Genomic DNA, 11,917 nt, shown 5'->3' with positions numbered 1-11,917 from the left:
GATCATATGGTAGCTCTATTTTCAACTTTTTGAGGAACCTCCATACAGTTTTCCAGAGTGGCTGCACCAGCTTGCATTCCCACCAACAGTGTAGGAGGGTTCCCCTTTCTCCGCATCCCCGCCAACATCTGTCGTTTCCTGACTCCTACAGCACACTTTTATTGCAGATATCTATAGAATTATTTGCCTATAGAATGGATCTTTTGGGTTAAAATTTGAGGAAAAGGGCCGCCTGGCTGGCTCAGTTGGAAGTGCATCTCAGGGTTATGAGTTCAAACCCCACAGTGGGCATAGAGCTCACTTAAAAAAAAAGAGAGATACTGAAATTAATTAATTAATTAATTGAAGGAAAGATATTTGCCTTAGAAACATTGACATAAGTGTAGTTTCGTGTTACAATATTCCTTTTAGTTTTCTTTCAAGATAACTGACACCCGCTTACACTAACAATACTCAAAAAAGTACTTGGATTTCTACTCTAACAGAATCTTCTTAGTCTCTGACCCAACTGTTACAAACCAGGAGTTGGAAAAGAAAGGAAGACATTAGGAACCAAGGAACCAGATGTTGGCGTAATGCGCCCTGTTAGCATTTATTTGCACTCAATTTGCATGGTGTCATGAGATTCTGCAGAGACAGAAAGAGCAATCAGTTTCTCTTTCAGATTTTTTTTTTTAGGATGATAACATTTATAAAATTAAAGAGCTGTTTTCAAAACAAAAGATTGAGGGGAGGGAAATCAATAATTTTCCAGTCAAACCCCTTGTAAAGTCATACTGCCATGTTCTTTCATTAGTACCATGCAGTCTTGCCTCCTTCAGTAGAATTTTCCCTCCCTCCATATTTCTGCCCTTCCTGCTTAGCTGCCTAGTGAAACAGTTATCACTTTGGGTTTCTTGTGTAGCTTTCTCTTCTGTCCTCTCCGATCTTTCCCTCTCTTCTCTTCCCCCCCCCCCCCACACTCCTTCCCCAGGTATCCACATGGTCTCAGGTGGTCCTGAGATGACTTGATCTCCTTCCTGGCAGAAGCACCAAGCATGCCTAGTACATAATAGATGCCCCGTAAATTTCCACTGCATAAACTGACGAATGTGCATAAAATTACGTTCATCATCATGGAGCAGGGGTTCTCAGACTTCGCTGAGCAGCAGAATCTCTGGGGCACTTGCTCCAACACAGTGTCCTGGGACTCAGCTCAGAGCTTCTGAGTCAGCAGGTCTGAGAATCTGTAATTTTAACCCATTCCAGTGATGCCGATGCTGCCCATCTGAGGACCATGGTCCGAGAATCCCCACCTTAATGTAAATGCCTGAACAAAAATAACTAGATTTGTCTTAGGAGTCGATGCTCTTGCTTTGGGTTCAGTGGGTAAGCTACCTGTCTGAATTCCCCTCCAACTGATCCTCCTTCTTTTGATGGTGACATTACATGTGTGAGGACTTGAAATGTATTTGCGCATTTCAAAATGTAAGGGGGCAAGAACTTTGTTGACCCCACAGATGACTTCAGTACCCCTAAATCCTGCCATTTCAGCATACTAACTACATCTCCTTAACTACCTTTTGGCCTCTGAAGTGGCTCCCAATCCTTGGACAGACTGTACATGATGATTTAAGGTTCAGAAAACATGGTCACTGCAGACATACGGTTAGGTTCTAGAAGCCAGATAACCCAGGTTCTTTCTATTAACAGACACACCTGTCCTTCCACATGACCTCTATTTAAAAGCTTCAGGCTGATTCTAACCAAAGGCAAACATCTACCTTGTCAGGGAACAAAACCCATCTTTCTGTTGTTTTGCTTTATTTTCAAACATTCACCTTTTCCCCATGTACTCACACACCACCTCTTAACTGGCTTTCAGAAGGTGATTTCTTCAGCCTGCCTTATGTTTTCCTTAAAACTTGATATCTATACAGGAAGGAAAATACGTGGGAAGGACTAGTGGGGTATAGAGGGCCAGGCTTATTTTGAAAATGGTAAAGAATCCATCAGCTGCCTTTGGGGTGACAGTATTAAATGGATTGCAAATTGCTGTTTTCATTGTAAGGATTACGCAAAGTTAAAAAAAAAAACAACAGAAAAGCTAAATTCAGAAGAATACCTTTTCTTGATTCCATTCCAGCTTTGCTAGGTTTTTCTAGCATACTCTTTAACACTTGCCTGACTGTCCTTGTTCACTCAAGTTGCCAAATATCCACCATAAAAATACCTGACCACCAGTGAGAAGGGTAGAGGGGGTGGAGGGGGTGGAGGGGGTGGAGGGAAGCCTGCCCAGGGAGATCGCCTTTCACCATCTCAACAAAATGCTTAATGTGAATAACTGAACCTCTTATGTTCAAACAGATGTATTAGCTAATGAAATAATTCACATTATAAAAGAAACTCTCTCATTTAAAAAGATCATAGAGGGGCGCCTGGGGGCGGGGCTCAGTCAGTTGAACATCTGACTCTTGGTTTTGGCTCAGGTCATGATCTCATCCTGAGATCAAGCCCCGAGTCTGGCTACGTGCTGAGCACGGAGTCGGGAGAGGTTCTTTCCCCCTCCCCCACCCACTCCCTCTGCTCCTTCCCCTGCTCGTGTGCTCTCGCTTTCTCTCTCCTCTCTCTCTCTCTCTCTCTCTCTCTCTCGTCTTTTTTAAAAACAAAAACGAAATAAAAAGATCGTAAAATCTCTTTAAATAGTTTGTTTGCCAATAATAAAATATGACCAGAGGGGACAAAGTAAAAGTTGAAATGTCCTATTAATCAGAAATTAATATAAAACATGTGAAAATTGCTTACAGAGGAATCCCACCAATATGGATTATCAGAAGCAGCTAATAATACACCAAAGGCATAAACACGTTCATACATTGTAACAAAACTCATTTCATTATTTCATATAGTTACATTTTTCTTTCTGGACACATTCAGTTTAGGTTAATCTTAGGATTCACTCGATTACCCAAACACAGCTCAGCCGTATAGTAGTGAGTGTCCTATTATTTTTCTGAAACAAAGCTGACACTGGCATTTTTTCTTTTAGTGTCTAGGAAAATCCTCATTCTTGTGCAAAGTGAAACTGTTCGTGTGCAACTAAAATTAGGCTCCTTGAGAGGGACTGTCTTTTGTGTATAAAGTATGTTATTTGGGTTCCAAATAAAAATTTGCAGTATCATGATTTCTGAATAAGGTAGATTGAAAAGTCAGGAAAAAGTAACAAGACCAGAAGAGACTACTGGAGCTGTTTGGAATTTCAGTCTTCCTTTTATGCTTTCAAATCATGGGCAGTTCCTACGTTTCAAAACTGATGGTAAAAGACTCAGGTGTAGCTTTGTTCCATATTAGCAATGATACAACATCAAACAGTTTAAAATGCCGTGTCTGTTGTGTTTACAAAGTGGTAACAGTGGAGAAAATGTTTACTTGCTTCCTATTTTGTTTCTCCTTGCACTCAGAACTAGCTGCCTTTACAATGATCCAGAAGTGTCTTCCATGGAGAAGGAGTAAGAATTCACCATCCATAACACCTGTTTGGTTACTTGTAGCATTGTATGGCTGGGCTCTGAAAGAAAACAAAAATACATCAAGGATTGGGTAAACTCTGTTCAGATGTTCGGCTCTCAGGTTCTCTATTTCTCAAATCAGAACCCTAAAAGAGAAATGTGCTGGCTTCACACCGTCTCTTTGATGATCACTACTACAATCCTTAAGGACAGCTTAAATCTACTTGGCATTCTATTTTCCGATCCAAAAATGGGCAGAAAATGAGTAGTAGAGCCAGATGTAAGAGCATTTGGGCAGGAGGAATGCAACTCTGCTTTCTGAATTACATCATCTATTTTAATTAGTGAAAGTTGGCACTTCCATTTGAGCTTCGTATTTTGGCGGAGGGGGGAGAAGAGGTCCTTGTTTTGAAAATTCCAAGAGGCAGTGGAGTCTGGATGGAACTTGAGGAATGAGCTAGTCCAGCTGGCCTCATCCTGTGAGAAATGGAAATCGAACACGTAGTTGAGTGCTCACCACGTGCCGGGTTCTATGTGAAAAGCCTCAGGCACAGTATCTGATTTTTATCCTCAGGATAAGCCTACGAGGTACATTTTACAGGTATGGAAAGAGTGAAGTAGAGAGATTAACTGACCAGTCCCACATTTTACAGTTGTAAAAATGTCCCAGAGCTGGGATTTGAGTCTGCAGTTCCGGGGCCAGTGGTTTTGAAATCAGAGAGAGGTGGTCATAATTCTGGAATGGGTGTGCAGCCTCTGATCTAACTTTGGTTAGACTCGAGGAGGACAACATTCGTTGCCTACGGGAACAGAGTTGCCAGTTTCAGGGACTAAAGTGTGGTCACCAACATGCTCTCCGAGGGAAACTGACCACCCAGCTGATGGCTCCTAATTTGATTTGAGTTGTGGAGAATGAAACGCAGTCCTTCCCGGGAATCCAGGAGGGGCAAAGATGGGACTTAAATGTGGCAGCTAGTGTCGTGTTTTGTTCTCTTTGGACCCCCTTTCCCTCGAGGTCCCAAGCCAGGATGGAAAATCATAGTGCAGCAGCTCTGTGGGGACTGCGATGACCTTACAGTTTAAGGAAGTTTATGGGCAAAAACCCCGGAGAGAAGGTCCCCACAAAAGAGTAAAGAACAAAGGCTGTACGGGGACCTTTGGAATCACACAGCTATTTTTCTGAAGGTTTCACCTGTCCCACGAACAATTGCTTCAGGCAAATTGCCACACAGAAGTTCTGCAAGGCCAAAACAGAGTCCCTTAGGCCACCTTCATTCTTCTGCAAATTTCCCCTCCCTCGGCAAAGCAGCGCCCCCTAGAGCAGAGTCCTAGGCCCACAGTTCGCGAGCTGCGCGGAGGGGTGGTCGCTCACTGGCCCCGGCTGCAACATCTGCGGGCTTACCCACTCCTTTGTCTGTCTTGTCTGTTTGACTCCTTGTTTGTACGTGGGGCTCATTGGGTTGCGGGGGGGGGAGCAGAGCACTGCTTTTTGTTTGGGTTCATTGCAGGGCTGGGCACGGGGGAGGGAGGGATGCTGCAAAGCTTAATGTTACTTCCCGCTTCTTAGAACATACTCTTCACCTCGCTTCCGTTTTCTTGAGCCTTGTCTTTCCCAAGCTCCTATCAGGCACCTGATCTCAGCACAAGAGATCCAGGCTGAGGGGCAAGAGTGGCCAAGAAGTTCTTATGCTGACTTCTAGCCCTGGATTTCTGGCTTTCATTAGTATAAGACTAAGGGGCTTCATTTACCTTTGTCTGGCTCCTGCGTGGAAGCATTTTACACCTTCTGTAGCGAGTATAGAATGGATAACCTGCAAAGGCTGTTTCAAGGAGTTCAATCAAGCCAAGATTCAAATGAAATGTGCCCCTCTCCTTTTCCTTAGAGAAAGAAGGGAAGTTATGCCTATCCCCCCATCTTCCTCCAGAAAACACAAGAGTTTGTATTTATCATTAAACAATATTGTCAGATACTTTGTAAGGAACCTCGTTTAACATATGTGAGAAGCCAAAATGGCCTGTAGTTTCTATGTCTCCCTGGAAAGTTGCTTATAGAAATCTCAGCCCACCTGCCCCGAGGGGAGGGATATTCCTTTTGTATTGTAATTCTGATTCAAGGTAAATTTTTCCCCAAAAGCATTCTATTTTAAGAAGTATCTCCAGGTGCTTGTCTCCTTCCCTTTCAAGTTTGGATTTTATTTGTTCGTTCATGTCCTAAGACTTGTGTATGCTTTTAAAATACTTTCACATAAATAAAAAGTGTATCCAATCGAGGGGATGTGGTACTATTGGGAGAAACTTAAATTAGTAGCATTGCTGGTAGCTTCGTTGGCCCCACAGGACAACTGTTGTCTCAAAAATTAATCTTCAGTGTGGTTTCCTGTATTTACTTAAAAATCGTCCACTTTTGACTATCTCTGGCTTCTTCCATAAACTGTGTAAATAGGTTTTCGTGTTTCAGCTTTTTGTTTACCAAAAGTTGAAGGGATACATTTCTAAAACCCTGGAAGGTTTACCAGAAAGTCAGTGTAGGGGCGCCTGGCTGGCTCAGTTAGTGAAGGATGGGACGCTTGGTCTCAGGGTTGTGAGTTCGAGCCGCACATTAGATGTAGAGATGACTTAAAATCTTAAAGTGAAAAATGAGGTGTTTCAGAATAGGCATCCTGGTTATAGTGTTCTGTTTGTCTTCAAATTTTTATCCGGGCCCCTTTCAAAAGGACCCTGAGCTGCTACTAGTATTCTACTACAATTCAGCCTCCTCCTCCTCCTTACAATTGAAAACACTTGAGACTCAATCCCTAGCAAGACTTGAGAGAGGTAGGAGTAGTCTATTTTACAGATACAGACATAGACATTTAGGCAAGGTCGGTAACTCGGCCAAGGCCCCGAGCTAATAAGTGGTAGAATTGAGGGCATTTCAAAGGAAAGATATTTTTTACTCCTGTAAACTAGATGGGCAGGCAGCGTGGGCCCCCAGTGGTTTTATTTGCAAAGCTGCAGGAAGGAACCCCTCAGCTGCTACAGATCCCACAGCAAAGCACAGGAACCTGTGCGGCGTGTGGACGGAAGGGCCAGGAAGGCAGGTCTCAGCGAAATCCACAGATACTTCCCAAATTGCCTCTTTCAAACGGTGTTTTTCTTTGTTCATGGCTGACATTCTTCTTTTGAGCATCCTGGCTGGAGCTCTCTTCTCTGGTAGGTGCCAGGAAGTTCTGATAGGTTCAATAAGTCGCAGTAGATGGTGGCCCAAGGAGATCTTTGAATTATTTTCTAGATAATTGGGAACCCATGAGACTTTCTTAAAAACAACCTTTCTTAGGTTGTAAGAATCCATCTCAGTCAGCTAGGCTAACCCATTTCAAACAAATTCTTTGGCTCTAGAAAGTGTTATGGTTTGGTTTTATTTTGGGTTTTTTGTTTTTGTTTGGGGGGTTTTGTTTTGCTATTGTTTCATTGTTGACCACTTTCTTGCTATGTAACACTTATCACATGTTACTTATTTCAGGCAGATCATGGATTTGCCCCACAAGAGAAGGCCATTTACTAGAAATAGGTAGATCCCTTATTCCCAAAATGCAATAATGTTCCTTAGTCCACTTCAGAAACGAGCCCTCACACACATCTGTTGCCTCCCTAGATCATTTCAAGAGGCGTAAAATGCTTCCAGAAACAGCTTTGTAAAAAATAAACAGATTCCACATTTAAGGGAAAACCTTGGCAACGAGGGGAGGGTTGTGACTTACCAGGTTTTTCTAGCATAAGAGATTTGCATGATTTATTGTCAGTAAGTCCTTTGAGGGAAAAAAGAACAAACACCTGCCACTCCGAATCATCACTAAATGTTTCATATTCAATTGCTCACATTTCTCATTGTTTTCTTCCCTTTTTTCCCTAAGTATTGACCTGAAGCTAAAAGGAAAGCCCTAGTTGGCCATGGCTGGAAGAAGATACTCTTCTGCTTCGTGATTCTGCTGAAGCCTACCTACCTGGAAGAGACAGGGCTGATTCTCCTTTTTTCCACTTTGCACTACCTGGTGCCATTCTAAATTTCTAAGGGGAAAAACAGTAAGGGAATTTGTTTACTCTTCACATATTTTATGAAATTGTGTGTATTTTCCTATTTTGCCAATTACGTGCCTCAAAGATTTCAGTTGAACCTTAGCAAGACAATAGGACCTTCCATTTCAATATTCTGTTAGCCCTTGGTGCGGTGGTCTCCTCTCTTAGACTGGTGTTGACCGATCAGATACCTTCCGTCCACTCTTAATCATGAGTGGATCCGTTTCCAGAGATTGGCTGGATTTCTCCTTGGTGATCATTTTAGGCTTAAAACACCTGGGCTCAACGCTCCCCAGGCAAGTTGTGTCCCCCATGGAACTCTGCCTTTAAAACCCTCGGCTCGCTTAGCACAGCTGTAAACCAGACTCAGGTGTGAAGCCACCTTGGTTCTTGTCCCCATGAATTGTCTCTAACGTCTCAAGGGGACCCAGGTTTTCTGATTCACCTCAGTTTTATTTTAGTTATCAAATCAGGCGTCGTGTTTTCTGTGAATTGGTCTCTTTAAAAATCGTTATTTCTCCGATGAATGTTGAGGACCTCCACGCTGAGAAACTTAAGGGTCGATGTCGGCGTTTTTTGGTAGCTCTCTGCGCTTCACGCCGTCAACTTCATTCAAAATGTTACGTTGTAAGTGCCAAGGACTCGGGTGTAAGGTGGCCCGCTCAGAAATTCATTATTTGGGAACCTTCATTTATCTCAATCTGCTTTCAATCACTTGGATCTGATCAGAGGTCTAACATGAAATAGGAGTGCGTGCTATCATTTGCAAAATTCCCCTGTGTAGTCTTCACATGCCCTTGAAAATGCCAACATGCTTTCAAATCTGCGGGCCTCTAGCAGAGGGGTTGGCAAAGCCGTGGGCAAATTTAGCACACCACCTGTTTTCACACAGCCTCCTCGTTAAGCATGGCTTTCACATTGGGGTCAAAAAACATCTTTTTAATATTTCACGAAACATGAAAATCCTGCAAATTTCAGTATCCGTAAATAAAGTTTTGTGGCAACAGGGCCATACGAATTGGTTCACAGACTCCCTGGGGCCACTTATACACAGCAGCTGCTGAACTGAACGGTGCCTGCAAAGCCTAAACTATTTACTCTCTCTATAGAAAGAGTTCGCTGGGCCCTTCCTGCCCCAGTGCACCCATTCTCCCCCCTTCTCGCATTTAGGATTTGGATATTAGTTTCTGTAACAGAACGTATAAGTGAGCCTGCAAACTCATTTATTCTTTAAAAAGAACATGTTGGCCTCCGTACTCGGTAAAATAAATGACCTGCTGAAAAAGACAGGGAGTCCTCCGCACAAAAGCATGGCTCGGGGTTCGTTTACGTGACCCCAAGTGAAGCCTGCTTAGAAGGCTTTTGGCTGTTTAGGGGGGTTGCCGAGGTCCTGGACTTACCCTGAGGGCCGTTCTTACTCTCTGGTATCACCTGTTACTAATAAGCTAGCAACAGTAAAAATGTAGCGGAGGCCAGGGTTACACCATGGGCTTAGGGTGGGGCTACATCCAGGAGAGCTTTCTGGGGCACTTGAGTCCTGGGTGTCAGGAGCTTTCAAACACCTTGAGGTAGACCTCTTTGTAGGGTGACTGGATGTGGCTGACCTCATTCGCTTCATGTCTGCCTCGCACCCACCTTCCAGACGTGCGCTCATACACACAGGTCCGTGCTCTTTCCTCCATAAGCCATACTTCACCGAGTTCCCCTCTGTGTCCCTTTCAAGAGAGCATCTTGCTGAAATGTGTTCTTTTGGGTCTCCTCCCTCCTAACATCTGTCTTATCCAATAGAAGAACCCCAGAACATATGCTCTCTCTCCGCCCAGCTCCACCTTTGGAAGCCCAAATTATGCCTCTCCCAGAGCTCAGTGTTGACATAAGACCAGTGACCTAACATTTGGTAGGTTCCCCCATGGAGCACCGTTGTTCTGGCGCAGTTACTGACAATTGTCCCTTTTGCTCAGCTCTGTCCCATTTTGGAAAATGAATTAAGTGGGCCCCCTAACTACAGAAAGGAATGAAGAAATCAGGGCTGTGTTCAGTTGGTGCAAACTTGAGGACACAGAGCTACTGATAGAGGGGTCTTGTTATATTCAACCGGACACAGCAACAGTCCCACCATTCACATTTTCCTTGAGCTTGTCTAGCCTGTTCATGGAAAACTACTCAGGTGGTATTCTGTTGGAAGCTTCATCTTCCCTCATGGAAATTATGAGCCTCTCTCCCAGTCACTGATTTTGTTTGGGCTGTTCTATGGGCTGCACCACTGTTCCGATAGGCATCTGCTATTTTATTATCTTAAAAAGACACATTAATTTAACTGCACGTGCTAGAGAAAAGCCACCCTGTAAATTCTGTCCAAGTAAATAGAATTCTAGAAGAATCCTGAAAAAATAATCCCTAAGCAGATAGGTAGACAGATGTAAACATTCACATCAGTAGCTATCTAGCTCTTGCATTCTGAGCATTCTTGCTTTGGTTCTGACTTCTGGGAACGGTTCTACACTTTTCCTGTACGTTTGTAGTTCAGGGAATCAAGGGGTCGTGGGGCAAACGTCTTGTTTTCCCAAGGTGGCAACCGTTCTTTGCTTAGCTCCTTGATTAAGAAAGAACATAAATCTACACAGAAAATACTATCAAGGAGTAAAAAAGTTTGTGTGAGGGCAATAGCTGGGTGTGGAGAAGATCCTGAAGTTCCTTATTGAAGCCATACAATGTTTTGTGGGGCTACCTTCTGAGATACACTCCAACATGTGTGAGGAAGTCACTACTCTAAGCTTTTGTGTTATTAAGATGTCATTTTAAGTATTCGGTTACAGCACTGTGTTTGCGCCTCATCTAATCACAATGCCTCGGTAGTTTGCTCCCTTAGAAACATTTAGACATGCACAGACTAATCTTTTATATATTTGAAAGTTTTTCTACCATGTATTGGATTGCTCAGAATCAAGTATTAGACTCTGTTTTGGTAAATAAATAAATAATTTCTCCCTAAATAGCGTGGATTAATAATATAAAGATATGTAACACCACCATATAAAAAAAAAAATATATATATATATATATATATATATATAGCCTCTCTGTATAATTCAGAAATAAAAATTGATTCCACAAGTCATGGGCTTTCTTTTCTCTGTGTCAGCGAGAGTCCTTCTCTAGCTTCACTTCTGCCGAAGACTTAAGTGGATGTCGGTCTAGCTTGGCACTTGGTACTTGAGGACAGAACTACCTTTGGCTTTTGTGGTTACTTGATTTTTGTCAATTTCTCCTTTCTCTGTCCTTTGCTGTTTGGGGGCATGTATTTAATTTAAAATCAAAATATAGTAAGTGGCATTTTATTTTTAGTTTTGGGTTTCCCCCACATACACACTTACACAGCCTTCAGGCAAAATCAGACTTGGGAATTAGCCCCTGTGCCTTTAAAAAAAAATTAATAAACAGATCTGTACCCCTGCCTCTCCAGAAGTGGTCAGAGTAATCAAAGGAGCAGCTGCTCTACAGGAAGTGAGACATTGCACGTTCTCACGATCTAGGAATGAGTCCTGGTGGATATTGCCCCCTACCCAGTGAAGGTAAGAAGGACAAGAGAAGACAGAGAAGTGATTATGGTCAAATGAAGGGCATGATGCTGCAAGGTTAACTATTCTATTCGTCTCCCCCTTTCCCTAACTATGGTAGTGGGAACTGGAGGCAGGCTAGGAGTCCAACACTAGGGAAGAGGATGGGTAGAAATGTGGTGAATATACTCTGTGGCATACTCTACAGCTGTTAGAAAGCAACAAACTACACGTCCATCAAGCCACACTTACAGGGTAGAGTGGAAAAAGAAAGAAAACCTCAATACAACTCAAAAATCTCAGTAGGGTCATTTATGTAACTTCTAAACCTATACATGCAGACACCAATGCTATGTATTATACAAGACTCATCCCTATGTAGGGATTTAGCACACTCGTTAGAGTACCGGGTGGCGCTAGGAGTGGGGATCCAGGATGAAGTTGGGAGCCTCATTAAAAAACAAAATCAAAAAGACTATGTTATGGGTTGAAGTTAAAAGCAAATAAAATAAAATGTTAAGCTTTCAGCCCCAGATCATAGAAAAGCTGTGTCGAGGCATGTCAAGGCGCATCAAGTCTCCCAAGGGACTGTTTCTTCCACAGCCTCTCTTGCAGTTGCACCGTCTCCCTGTGTGGGCAGTGACTGTGTGCTTGCCAAAAGCCACCCCAGGTTTCATCACCCGGGACTGTCACAGAGAGTTTAACTGAGCTGGGACCTTTGGGTTGTACATACCACTCCTCACCCTGCTGTGGGCTTTACAGAGCAAAGAGACTGCTTTGTGAGGCCAGTTTTCCTCCAGAGTTTCACTCACATTC

The sequence above is a fragment of the Leptonychotes weddellii genome, chromosome 14, assembly GCF_054177405.1.
Source record: "Leptonychotes weddellii isolate Sample4059 chromosome 14, ASM5417740v2, whole genome shotgun sequence".
NCBI lineage: Eukaryota > Metazoa > Chordata > Mammalia > Carnivora > Phocidae > Leptonychotes > Leptonychotes weddellii.
The sequence above is the reverse complement of the archived record's forward strand: the minus strand, read 5'-3'. Positions refer to the sequence as shown.